The sequence below is a fragment of the Panthera pardus genome, unplaced genomic scaffold, assembly GCF_024362965.1.
Source record: "Panthera pardus isolate Hobbes unplaced genomic scaffold, ASM2436296v1 HiC_scaffold_10, whole genome shotgun sequence".
In the NCBI taxonomy this organism is placed as follows: Eukaryota; Metazoa; Chordata; class Mammalia; order Carnivora; family Felidae; genus Panthera; species Panthera pardus.
Window position 1 is genome coordinate 93,318,335 of NW_026526655.1, and position 13,816 is coordinate 93,332,150.

Below are 13,816 nucleotides of genomic sequence, written 5' to 3' on the forward strand. Positions count from 1 at the left end.
TGGTTCAAGATCCTTTAAAACACCAGAGCGTGGCCCGAAACAGCAGTCCTGTCACTATCCTGACCACATGGGCACCTCCATGTGGCCCACGGGCCTTCTCCTGGACTCACAGCCCTGAATAAATCCTGGCTTCATCACTTGCAAGTTCTAGTACCAGACGTGACCTCTCTAAAGCCTCAGTTTTCTCAGCTGTGCAATGGGGAGGAAAAGATTTACTGTGCAGAATTTTTTTTGAAGATTAAGAGGAAATGCATGCAAAGTCCTTAGTTCAGTGCCTGGCATACAGTGAGCACCCAACAATTTTCTCCTCTTTGTCCTCTGAAACTCTTAGTCCCCTGACTCTTCCAGACTGCCAACTCACACCCCTTCCCATAACATTTCAGTGTTGGTTTAGCAATTATATCTCATTGCATCAGTATCCATTTTTCCAACCTAACAGCAAGGTAAATTCTTTAAAGCCAGAGATGGTTGATTATTTAATAAGCACATAGCATGTATGTACCAATCTCAGCTCTAAATCTTTACAAACATTGACTTGTTAAGTTCTCATAACAACCCAATGAGGCTTTTAATATGATTCCTGTTTCAAAGATGAGGAAACTGAGGCACAGAGCAATTCAGTAACTTGCAGAGGTGGCAGCCTGTCAGCTGCTGTGCTGAGACTTGAATTCTGAACTCATGAGAGCTGGCTCCAGACACCAGGCTCTTCACCACCAGACCCCCTGTACTCTAGACTTCTGTGCCCACAACCCCTCCCACACGGAAGGTCCTTAACAAAGACCTGTCAATACAAAGATGGTTTAGTCAACAAGTATCGCTTTCAACATGAGGAAACTGAAAAACCACGAGGCTGCATAGTTTGTCCTGGGTCAAAAGGACAACTGGGAAGTTGATTATGGCCCAAAGTGTCACACCCCCAGTGGCTTGCTCCTCTGGCCACACCATCTGGATGGTCTTTTGAGGGAGGACTTGCACACTGATGGAAGGATAGGAAGAGAAGACCTTTGATCAGACCTCTGTCCACAATCCCACACCACGGGTAGGTGAGGTCCACATTTCCTCACCCCGTGACCCCACCCACCATGTCCCCAAAGTGATCTTCACACTTTGGGTCAGCCATTCCTACTTACTGGCTTTTACTTTCAGGTATACCTGGTGTTGCGCATGTACAAGAGAGCCAGCTGAAGTGGAGGCCAGGCGAGTGAGACAGAGCAACAGAGCCCCAGCCCAGATGTCTCACAGGCTACTGCTGGCTGCAAACCTTCACCAACTTCAAACAAGTATCTCACTCAAGGTTTTCCAAACCAAATTCTGCTTCTGGCGTGGTGTGGAATTTTCTTTCAGTGATGATTTTACAATTTTTCACCACTCAGTAGTTTTTAAATATTTTTAACATTTATTTATTATTTTTGAGAGACAGAGACACAGTGTGAGTGGGGGAGGGGCAGATAGAGAGGAACACAGAGAATCCAAAGCGGGTTCCAGGCTCTGAGCTGTCAGCACAGAGCCTGATGTGCAGCTTAAACCCATGAACTGCGAGATCATGACTTGAGCCGAAGTTGGACACTTAACTAAGCCACCCAGGCACCCTGTAGTTTTTAAAAAAACTCAAGAGAATAAGGGGCACCTGGGTGTCTCTATTGGTTAAGCATGCAACTCTTTTTTGTTGTTGTTTTTATTTTTTTTTATGTTTATTTTTGAGAGAGATGGGGACAGAATGAGAGTGGGTTAGGGGTAGAGAGAGGGAGACACAGAATCCGAAGCAGGCTCCAGGCTCCAAGCTGTCAGCACAGAGCCCAACGAGGGGCTTGAACCCACAAGCTGTGAGATCATGACCTGAGCTGAAGTCAGACGATCAACCGACTGAGCCACCCAGGTGCCCCAAGCATCCAACTCTTGATATTGGCTCAGGTCATGAATTCTCAGTTCATGGGAATGAGTCCCACGTCAGGCTCTGTGGTAACAGTGTAGGGTCTGCTTGGGATTTTCTCTCTGCCTCTCTTTCTCTCTCTCTCTCTCAAAATAAATAAATAAACTTAAAAAAAAATAAAAATAAAAACTCAAGAGAATAAGTCCCTAATTTTAACCATTTAAAGTCTATCAATATGTTACCTTGTGATCCCAAGAAAACTCACTATTGTATACGTAGCAATGTGGGCATAATCTTAGGATTCAGAGCCCTGGGTTCAAATCTCGTCCCCTTGAAGTTGGTAGATGTGGGGTACTAGGCTTTGTGCCTCAAGTCTCTCAGATTTAAAAGAGTAATAATCACAGTATCTACCTCATACGCTTGTTTTGAGGATTAAATGAATTTATGTACATGTGTGTATACACACACATGCACATAAACACATATATATGTATTGTCTATACAATATGTATACATAGACATACCTATACTTGTATAACTATATGCATAGCTATACATGTAGTTACAGGTTGAACTGTGCTGCTGCAAAATTCACACACTGAAGTCCTAACCCCCAGGACCCCAGAATGTGAACTTATTGGGAGAATGGGTTTTTACAGAGGTGATCAAATTAAAATGGAGTCATTAGGATGGGCTCTTGTCCTGTATGACTTATAAGAAGAAATTTGGACACAGACATGTACAGACATGTGAAGACACAGGGAGAAGACAGCCATCTACATGCCAAGGCGGGAAGCCTGGAACAGATTCTCCCACAGCCCTTAGAAGGAATCAACCCTGTCATCACCTTGGTTCAGACTTCTGGCCTTTAAACTGTGAGAAAATAAGTTTCTGTTGTTAAACCACCCAAATTTGTGGTCCTTTGTGATAGCAGTCCTAGAAAATGTGTGTGTGTGTGTGTATGTGTGTGTGTGTGTGTGTGTGTGTGTGTAGAGAGGCATCACCTCTCAAAAAGGTACCCAGAACATGTAAGTAGTAGTACTTAAATAATTAACTATTAATAGTAGTACATATGTTATTAATCAGAAAGTACATAGTTTTATACTACACTTTTTAAAAAAGAAGACCTGTGGAATAAAAAATGGCACAAGAGGAAATCTAGGGTGTCTGTAGTCTGTACGTACTCCACCGAAACACCAGGCCAGCCAGGTTCATCTCCTCGGATCTAGACCCAACCACAAGAGCCACGCCATAACCAGAAATAATGGAGTCTCTCTACAGCTTGTTCTAAGTCCTGCTTTTCCCTGGCTGTTATAAGTCAAACGAGAACTTGTATCATCATTGATTTAATGTTGAAACAAATACTTCCTACTCTTCTTCTTTCCAGCTTCCAAATGAGTTTAATGAGAATGTATTCTGTTACACAAAGGCAAGCTACCAAAAACAGTTACATTTTATAGCTAATTATCTGCAAATTCATCCCAGTATTGTGCAACCAAATCATAGTGGGCATGATTGGGATTTGGGGAAGTGAGGCTAATGTAAGATTGGAACTGCTATCAATAACCCCTTACTGCATATTTTGTGTTAACCAAAACAGTCTCATTGTCCCTCACTGACTGTTCATAAGTAAATTACAAACTTGAACTCCTGATGTAATATAGATTTTTACTAGTGTGAATTCCTGATTCAAATCTGTGTCTGAATTAGAGAACAACAGAAGATTATGTTTGAAAAAGAGGGAGATTGTGGTGGTTAACTTTATGTCACCTTGACTAGGCTATAAGGTGCCCAGGTATTTGGTTGAACATTATTCTGGGTGTGTCTGTGAGGGTGTTCCTAGATAAGATTAGCATTCGAATCATTAGATTAAGTAAAACAGAACACCCTCTCCAGTGTGGATGAGCCTCATCCAATCCCACTGGGGGCATGAATAGAACAGAAAGGGCTGAGTAAAGGAGAATCCTCTCTCTCCCTCTCTGACCATCACCAGAGCTGGGACATAAATCTCCTGCCTTCAAACTTGGGCTGGAACTCACACCATCAGCTCTCCTGGCTCTCAGGCCTCAAACTCAAACCCCAACTACACCACCAGCTCTTCTGGGTCTCCAGCATGCTGATTGCAGATCTGGGACTTGTCAGCCTCCATAATCACATGAGCCAATTCCTTAAAATAAATTTGACAGAGGTAGAGATGGGACAGGAGGGGAGGGAGGACCAAGGGAGGAAGGGAGAGGGAGGGAGACAGAAAGGGAGAGGGAGGTCTCCTGTTGGTTCTGTTTCTCTGGAGGACTTTGACTATTAATGTAGGAGCTGTCCTGTTACTAGTTAATATTGCCCATATCATACTCTTTGGCAAAAACTGCTTTTTGAATTTCATTCAAATAAACTTTGCCTCCTGTAAGCGTCACAGCAGTATTCCTTTCTGATGAGTAAGAATGATGGCCAGGAAGCTCAGACACAAGGTTCTGTTGAGCCACAGCAACAGCATAGACCCGTACTTCTGGTATCTTTGCTTCCTCTTCATCCTTAAGGCCACATTATAATTGCTAAACTGGTTTACTAATTGCATTGCACACACCAAATTGTTTTTTGGAAAAGAATAAGCATAGTCAATAAATAATTTTGGTTAACCTACAATCCAAATTTTATCTGTGTCTACCTTTATATGATAATGGTCAAGTACTTTCCATGAAAGAAACAAGTGAACAATGTTTGGCTTTTCTTTCCCCCTCTTTTCTCTGTTCCACCAGTAGATAGTTATTTCCTCCAAACAACAAGTGAATAACATTAAAAAGTATGATTTGAAAATATTGTATCACCTGACAGTTTCTGAAGCATCACCATGTTCTCTATAATTATTTTTAACTCTAGGCTCTACAGGCAGATATATTGGCTTATCTCTTGCTGCCCAGGTTCCTGAAAGACAAAACATAGCAATTACTGTTAAAGGAACGAATTATAAAAAATCATACATCTTTAATGAAAGGCACAGGAATAGAAATCTAGCTCACCTGATTCCCAGTTTGAGCCTCTTCTAAGCCTATCCTGCCAGTAATTCTGGGGGGAGTAGGATCCCAGTGTTCTGGGGGGAGTAGGATCCCTTGCACTGGGGAGTCAGGATCCCAGTGTTCAGGATCCTGGGGTTCCAGTCCTATCCCTGCCTTTAAGCTGCTAGATGACCATGGGTAAGTCAATTATTCTTTGCAGATCTGAAACATCTGTACAACTGGGAGTCTGGAATATATCATAATTAAGGCAGTTTAGGATAATGCTTAGGGTATGGGTCCTGGACCAGCCAAGGTGACCCTGGATAAGTTACTTCACTTCTTGCTTCTGTTCCTTATCTGTGAAATGGAAAGAACAACAGACTTCACTCAGAGACTTTTTATAAGATATAACCAAATTAATGCGTGTAAAGTGCTCAGAGTGGTACCTTGCCCAGGACAAAGCATTCTTGAAATGTCAGCTATTATGATGATCTCCAAAGTGCCTTATCATTTAAAAATTATTTGCATTGACTCTGATACCTCTGCCAAAATTCTTAGTATTCTAGGATCTCATCACTGAGATAGAAAGTGAACACAGAAAGAAAATGTTGAAATTGAAGAGTCATGTTTTTCTCCTTATATATTTATGTTAATAGGTTAAAAGCAACAGAAATTTCACAAGGAACCAACACTGCTAAAATAGCCATGTATATAATGAGCAATTTTATGAGGCAAATGCCTTAAAAGAAGTGGGAAGAAGATGGAAAAAAGTGTCTTTCAGAGAAGCAAATAACATTCAGTAAGCAACCAGTTTCTCTTGGGTCCTCTACAAACCCATTCCATTAAGCCCTCCAATATCACTGTGAAGCAATTGGTACTATCCCCATTGTACAGATGAGGAAACTAAGGATCAAGGAAGCTAATCAGAGTTCCACAAGCATATGGCTCTTCAAACAGAGACTCAGATGCTACCCAGACCTGACTGCAAGACTGATTTCTTCCATACCAGAATCTGGCTCCAAAACACAGCTATTCCTTACTCAGGGTGATGGTGGGTAGGGAGAAGCTGATTTTTATAGAACAAACTCTAATTTAAGTGCAACGCAAAAATTTTCTCTTTAAAAGACCCCGTGCTTCAGTTGTGGTATAAAGCAAAAAAGAAAAAAATAAAATCTGCAAAATATTACATCACTTCCTAATTTCTTAATATCAGTAACAGGAAAGAACAGTTGTCAAGTTAAAGATTGAGGTGGAATAGATCATTGGAATGCAATGGAAAAGAATTTGACATCAATGAGTATAAAAAGTACTTCTTAGGGAATGTAGTCAATGGTAATTATAATACCACCATGTGGTGACAGATGGTAGCTACAATTGCGGTGAGCACAACATAATGTATAGACTTGTGGAATCACTATGCCATACACCTAAAACTAATGTAACACTATATGCCAACTATACCTCAATTAAAATAAAATTTAAGTCAGATGACCTAAATTTCAGTCCTACTTTTGACACTTATAAGCAGAATACAGTCACGACCTCAGAGTTGAATAAAGGATCTTCCTCATAATCTATGAGGTTGGAGTAAAACATGAGAAAGACTCCAGTTTCTGCAGTGATCATTCTAATTATTTGGTTTTGTCTTCAGAAAGAGTGTTTCTTAAGTGTCTTACAAGTTTGAACACTCAGATACAATCTGAAATAGCACCTCTACAAATTCTTTCATGACCCTCCCATCACCAGGCACAAGTGGGAATTCACATCCACTCCCAGATTTGGGTCTCATAATTCCATATGGATCGACAAGACTTGACTGCATGTATGTCTTCTGAAATGAGGTGGTAAAGCCCAGGAAGCAGACACAACCCCCTTCATTATCTTTGTATCCCCTACACCTGGAATTGCAGCGTGCTGAGTTAAATGCTCAGTAAAGAATTGTTGACTGAGTGAGTTAAATCTTGGAATTCAATTTATCTGTGCCTGGATAGAGAGCCAGCTACATAATTTTGCCCGGAGCAAAATGCAAATTCAGGGCCCTTTGTTTAAAAAGCTAAGGGAAAGAAGTGATGTTAAAGGTGCTTTTTCCATTGTGGTCTCTCCCTTCACTTGTCATGGTGTCTTTTATTTGCCATTTCATGTTACTCTAAATAAAGAAAAATTAGGGGCGCCTGTGTGGCTCAGTCGGTTGAGCTTCCGACTTCGGCTCAGGTCATGATCTCACCGTCTGTGAGTTCGAGCCCCGCGTCGGGCTCTGTGCTGACAGCTCAGAGCCTGGAGCCTGCTTCGGATTCTGTGTCTCCCTCTCTCTCTAACCCTCCCCCGCTCATGCTCTGTCTCTCTCTGTCTCAAAAATAAAATAAAACATTAAAAAAATAAAAGAAAGAAAGAAAGAAAAATTAAACATTTAAGTTATTAGCAAGAATATTGTTCATCTTTTTTTATATAATTTTAATTTTTTTAATGCTTATTTATTTTGGAGAGAGAGCATGAGTAGGAGAGGGACAGAGAAAGAAGGAGACACAGAATCCAAAGCAGGCTCCAGGCTCTGAGCTGTCAGCACAGAGCCAGACATGGGGCTTGAACCTAGGAACCGTGAGATCATGACCTGAGCCAAAGTGAGATGCTTAACCAACTGAGCCACCCAGGTGCCCCAGAATGTTATTCATCTTTATACTGTATAATGTTAGCTTTAAATGCAACCATAAGAGACTTCATAGGTCATATGCCCATGAAGTCAGCCCAGTTTGAGTATAGTTCAAACAAATTAAGGGATAAACGACAAAATTCAAGTTACCACCTAGCATGAGCTTACACAACAGTAGCAAGCAAAGTCAAGAAAATCTGCCTGTGATAGGCAGAAGGCATTGTGGAATAGCTTTCTTCAACTTGTAACAACATTGAGAAAATCTTCCATTTAACTGACTGCAAACCCTATTTATTCCCATGGAGATGAAGTCCTTCATAGTACATAAAATGTTCAAGTAAGCAAAGTTTCTATCTTCTTTGGAAAAAAAGAGGAAGAGAATAGAGAAAATATGCCATTAATATAAAGAATTATGGATGGAGAAAATTGCCGGTTTTTATTTACTCATATTCCATTCTACCTTCACGCATGCAAGAAGCTGGCAAGATATTATATCATAATTATGGACTCCCCTAGCAGCCTGAGTATCAATGGTTCCTATTGTTCTAAGGTTTTCACAAGCCCATGAGCTCCCAGATTGCATCTCGAAGAAAAAGAGCAGGCGCTAATTACATTGCATATTTATTTTTCCCCCACACCACCATTACCCACATAATTCCCTGTGGGTTCTAATTAGCTCAATCAGGGCTGGGGCAGGGGGGATACAATTTTAAGCAATTTCAAATAAATATGGGGTTTGCTACCACCACAAAATTTGGCAAAATTCTAACCTTAACAAAATACACTTTATCTCCCATTTCTGAAGAAACCGGATAGCTTTTTTGTTGTGCTTAGACTTAATCAAGGATAATAGCTCTTAAATAATATCAACCTAGGTGGCTTGCAGTTTGGTGTTTTCTTGGAAGTGGAACCAGGAAAAAAAAATTCAATTTAAACATAATTTTTGTTGGGCTCTTAAGTGATAACTGTCAAGATAACATCCAGTAACTAACTCTTCCGTGGTCCCTTTCTTCTTCCACTTTATAATCTGAATTACCCAGAATCCTTATCTTTTAATCCTGTGCAAAGTGTAATGAATGGTGCTTAGGAAAAGGATTTTCCTGAAGGGTCAGTCATACTCTGGGAGAAGGAGCTTAATTAATCCAGGTTCTAATCCGTTTTATTTAATGTTTAGAGAAATATTCTTCTTGTTTTTCCATACTCAAAGCACCTAAAACTTCTCTTAACATAAACAAGAGCAGTGTAAGAGCCTCTCCTTTTCCCTGTCACCTCATTATTAATTCATCTGGCTTGAGAATCTCAGTTCTAATCAGGGAGATGGCTCCTGCAGCTACACTACACAATCAGCTTGGTGCCAAAATGGCCTCATGCAATCACCCTTCTCAAATCCACCGAGGACTCTTGATGAAGAAAAGCATTTGGAAGGCAACACCATACGCAGAAACCCAGTTCTCAGGGTCCAATGGCTGAAGCTTGGAGGTTCATACCCCCTGTCTTTCCACGAGCATCCAGTCTCGATCTTGAGGAAGATCAGGCCAAGCAGGAGAGGGAGACCTAAAGAGACCTCCAGAGAGGACCTGAGTAGGCAACCTAGACCAGAGCCAAGCCTGGCCACCCAAGGACTGAATGCAGTCCCCCAAAACACTTTGTTTTTCCCACCTTCTTCCCTCTGTCTCAATACATAGTCTTGTAGTGGTGGCTAACATGTAAATAATAGAAGTATTCACATAAAACGCCATAAACAGGAGGCCTGTATTCTGGACCTGTTAAAACTGGTAAGTGCTGAGGTGAAGCAGCCATATTTCCACAAGACACATGCTTCTTGTTCTCTGTCATTCCTGCCCCACCAGGCTAGTTCCTCCTTTAACCTGCCTACCTCCTACAGATACCTGAATTTGTTCCCCTAAATCCAGAACTCAGGGTTGTTCACATGGGCCTTTTCCCCAAGTACCTCCAGATGGTGGTTGGCCTGGACCAAAATGCCAGAGAGGCAATCAGCCCATTAAGAGAGAAAAAGATACAAAGCAAAAGCTTCACCCAAATGGTTTTGTTTCTAGAAACTGAAATAGAGGAATGATCAGGTATCATCACTCCTTCATTCAATACGTATTTACTGAGCACCCACCATGTGCTTGGTACAGTTTGAGGAGCTAGAGATGTAACAGTAACAGGAATACATCCCTGTCCTTACCAAGCTTCCCTTCTCTTGTGGGACAGGCAATAACTAGAAAAATAAATATGTATCCCATTCGGCAAAAGTGCTGAGGGACTAAATATACAAAAGGCTGATGGCCAGGTTATATATAAAAATAGAATTCTGACCTGCAACCTGCAGCCACCTGCCCAGGAAACCAACCCAGGAAGCCAGCCTTCTGTAAGTCAGATTTGTACAAAGCCAGACCACAATCTCTAGCAATAGTCCAGGAATCCAAACAATAACCCTTGTGACAATCGGCCAAGACTTGATTAATAACTGGCAGCTTCCCTAACTTTTACCCTTGGTCCCAAATTAGGACCAGCCAGGGAAAACCAAAAATATACCCCTGACAAATCACATAGAAGGCCCTACTTCTAGTTAGCCCATCTACAATAAGCCCTAGGACAATAAGCTTCCAGTGAGACCCTTTTTCCACTATGATGCTTTCCCACTCCTCTGCCTGCCTTTGAGTCTCTGCCAAATGCAAAGGATGGTGGCTGACTTTCTTACTATAGAAAGCTCTCAATAAGTAGCCTTTTCTTGGTCTCATTTGGGTGGTCTTAGATTATTTCCACAGGGCTTTGAAGTAAAAAACCAAAAAAAAAAAAAAAGCAAAGGGACAGAGTAATGAGCAGATGGGGAGGTTAGGAAGGAGGGAACACTGGAGTGAAGTCCTAAGAAGACAGAAAGAGGGAATGAGGGAGCCATATAATTCTGGTGGAAAAACTTTCCAAGCAGAAGAAACAGCAACACAAGGACAGTGGAGAAAAAAGACTGGCATGTTCCCAAATCATCAAGCAGAATAAAGGAGAAAAAGACAGCTAGGAAAACAAATCAGCTAGGTAGCTGCCAGCCAGATGCCCAGCTACATGGGGCTCGTTGGTCATGGACCGGTCTCTGGCTTGCCTACTCTGTGGAAAAGGAAGGCTTTCTAAGGTTCTAGGCAGGACAGTAACATGCCCAAGATACACACTCAGCCTGCTGCATGGAGAATAGAGGGCAAGGATAGAGGCAGAAGAGTGGTTACAAGGCAATTACAATGGTCCACGTGAGAGATGACGGCCACCAGGCCTAGTGGGGAGGAAAGGAGGTGCCAAGAGGTCACCAGATTTGGGATATAAATATTGCTGGGGTGTTGAATGTGAGGCAATAAGGAAAGTAAGGAATCACAGATGGCTCTTATTCCATGCTCCTCCTATTTTCCAGTCCAAATTATTAACTCCTCCTGCCTCTACACCCCAACTCCTACCACCCCTCTCTCCAAAGCCAATTGCCTAGTAGCAGTACAAATAGATATACACTCATGTAGCTGACAGTGGAGAAGCCCAAGCATGTGACTCACGAGCTTCTGAAAGGAAAACAACAGGAGCCGTAGCAGCCAAGCCAGGATGGTCTTTGTGAGGGAAGTTGGAGGGCCCCTTATCTAAAATGCTCCACCCAAGTCAGGAAACCTCCAAGTCTCCCAAAGTACTTTCCTTCTGAGACCCCAAATCTCTTCTCTCGGTTTCTCAATCAGCTTCACTACCCTTTCCTGGTGGGTCCAGTACCTTCTGACCAATGTTGTTGGTGCTCAACCCTCCACTCCTCTCATCATGTCTGTACAAGCCAGCTTGATTTCCAGCCATCTTTCCAGACTAGAGGAGCCTAGGAATGAAAGCCTTCCTGCAGCCCCCACCCACACCCACCCAACAACCCACCCCAATGTCTAGTAGTCATGCAGTGTACACACTCCAGCTTTCTCACCCCTTAGCCAGGGGAGTTTTGAGGTATGTGCTGTATATCATTTTCCAAAGTGGCCCACTGTGGTGGGCAGCCTGAATGAGGAATAAGATCAGATCCCACTAACTATATCACATACACCTTTGTTATAAATGCCATGCTTGAGTTTACACACTAGGTATGTGTACCTAGGGGTAAGTTCATAATTAACTACTCCCTTTACCCTTTCCATAAAGCCTGGGTTTTGTTAGAGAACCATGCCACATCCAGGTTGAGCCCCACCTGATCCTCCTTCAAAATCATCAACATGCAGTATTGAGACACAAGGAAAGGGGCTGTGAGTGAAAGTGAGCAAGTTGAGTCTCCACTGATGGAGCCCTAACAATGCCAAGGGTCTCAGGCAGGCAACCAGCACATGTGCATGCTACCCTTCTGTGCCGCTCAAATCACCTTCCAGTTCTGTTGTATCTACCTAATATTTAAACATCAAATTGTGGCATAAGTGTCTTTCTCTACCTCTAGCAGAGAACCCCAAAGATTGAGGACCTTTCCTTTTTTTTTTTTTTTTTTAACATTTTTCACATTCATCATTTAAGATCAGAAGTTTTTAAACTTCTTTAGCAGCATGTAGGGGCTGCATAGTGGCCTCCAAAGAGGTATGTCCAGTCCACATCCTAATCCACAGAACACATGAATGTGACCTTATTTGGAAAGAAACTTTACTAAAGAGTCCTTTCAGCTATTATTAAGTTAATTATGTTAAACTGATCTTTTATTAATGTAAAGATTTTGAAATCAAGAGACTATCCTGGATTATCCCTATAAGCCCTAAATGTCATCTCAAGTGTCCTTATAAAGAGAGGCAGAAAGAGACTGGAAACACATTCACAGATAATGTGGTGAGAAGATGAAGCAGAGAAAGGTGCTGCCACAAGCCAAGGAATGCCAAAGGCAACCAGAAATCCAGGAAGACCAGGAACACGTAGGGGCTAAGGGAAGGCTTCCCCAAAATGTGCCACTCAAGGATACTGATTATTGTTTTTAAAAAGCTCCTTGAGAAACAGCCAGTGCAAGGACACCCAGCCCTTCCTCTGTCCCCCTGAAAGCAGGAAGCAAATCTCCCATATGAAAAATATCCTCCCTATACCAAAGTAAAAAGACATCTTATCACCAGAGAGAACTTTAAAGCCATGAAAGCTATAAAAACAAACGTTGTCACTTTTTACTGATCTTCTACCTCAGTCCAAATTCCACATAGAATTCCTTACTAATTAAAGGGGCACCTGGGTGGCTCAGTCAGTTAAGGGTCCGATTCTTGATTTCTGCTCAGGTGATGATCTCACAGTTCATAGGAACGAGCCCCACATCAGGCTCCACACAGACAGCATGAGGCCTGCTTGAGATTCTCTCTCTCTCTCTCTCTCTCTCTCTCTCTCTCTCTCTCCCTCAGTCTCTCTCAAAATAAATAAACATTTAAAAAAAAAAAAAAAACTCAAGCACCTGACTTCGGCTCAGGTCATGATCTTGCGGGTCAGGAGTTTGAGCCCCACATCAGACTCCACGCTGACAGCTCAGAGCCTGGAGCCTGCTTTGGATTCTGTGTCTCCCTCTCTCTCTGCCCCTCCCCAACTTGCCCTCTGTCTCTCTCTGTCTCTCAAAAATGAATAAACGTTAAAAAAAATTTTTTTTGGAGGAAAAGGGAGGAGCCATGATGGCAGAACAGCATGGAAATTTTTTGTGTGTCTTGGGTCCATGAAATACAGCCAGACCAACACTAAACCATCCTGCACACCTAGAAAACTGATCTAAGGATTAACACAACAATCTGGACAACCTGAACCACAGAATTTAGCAGATACGCAGCATGGAGAAGGGAACTTGGGGAGAGAGAAGCCGCAGAGAGCAGGGAGGTGCTTTTGCGTGTAGAGAGAGGACAGAGACGGCGGCGGGGGAGGCGGGGGGGGGAGACAGGAAAAGCACCCGCCAAAAGCAGCTGGAGAGAAAGTGGGAAAGTGGAAACAGCCACAGGGACTGAACTAAAAAGGAGAGGGTTTAAATTCCATTAAGACTCTATAAACCGGGGTGGGGGGGGGGGATGCAGAGTCTGAAACTCTGCAGCCTGATACTTGGCAGTGCTCTGGTGAGAAGGGCGAATCCCCAGGAGCAGAGTGAAGTCCAAAGGTTTTTGGGCCACGTGTGGAGAGTTGGATCCCCTGCTGGGAGGACACCTGGTAGAAGCTGTGTGACTCCCCCCAAAGGCAAAGGCCCCAGTGGACCTGGGAGAACAACCACATTCACTGGTGCTGGAACAAGGTCGCTGGGGGTGAAGTGTGGTGCCAGATGTGTGTTGTGATTTGCCATAATCCCTGAAGCGCTGGTGCTACACGATTACG

The 13,816-nt window shown here is 42.7% G+C and overlaps 1 long non-coding RNA gene across 1 annotated transcript in view; it reads right to left on the bottom strand.

The window, feature by feature from the left end:
• Positions 1–13,816, bottom strand: part of LOC109270389 (uncharacterized) — a 97,274-nt gene that overhangs the window by 19,139 nt on the left and 64,319 nt on the right. The window contains exon 2 of the long non-coding RNA XR_002081509.2: positions 4,693–4,789. This is a non-coding gene — a long non-coding RNA (uncharacterized LOC109270389). The remainder of the gene's footprint in view (positions 1–4,692; positions 4,790–13,816) is intronic.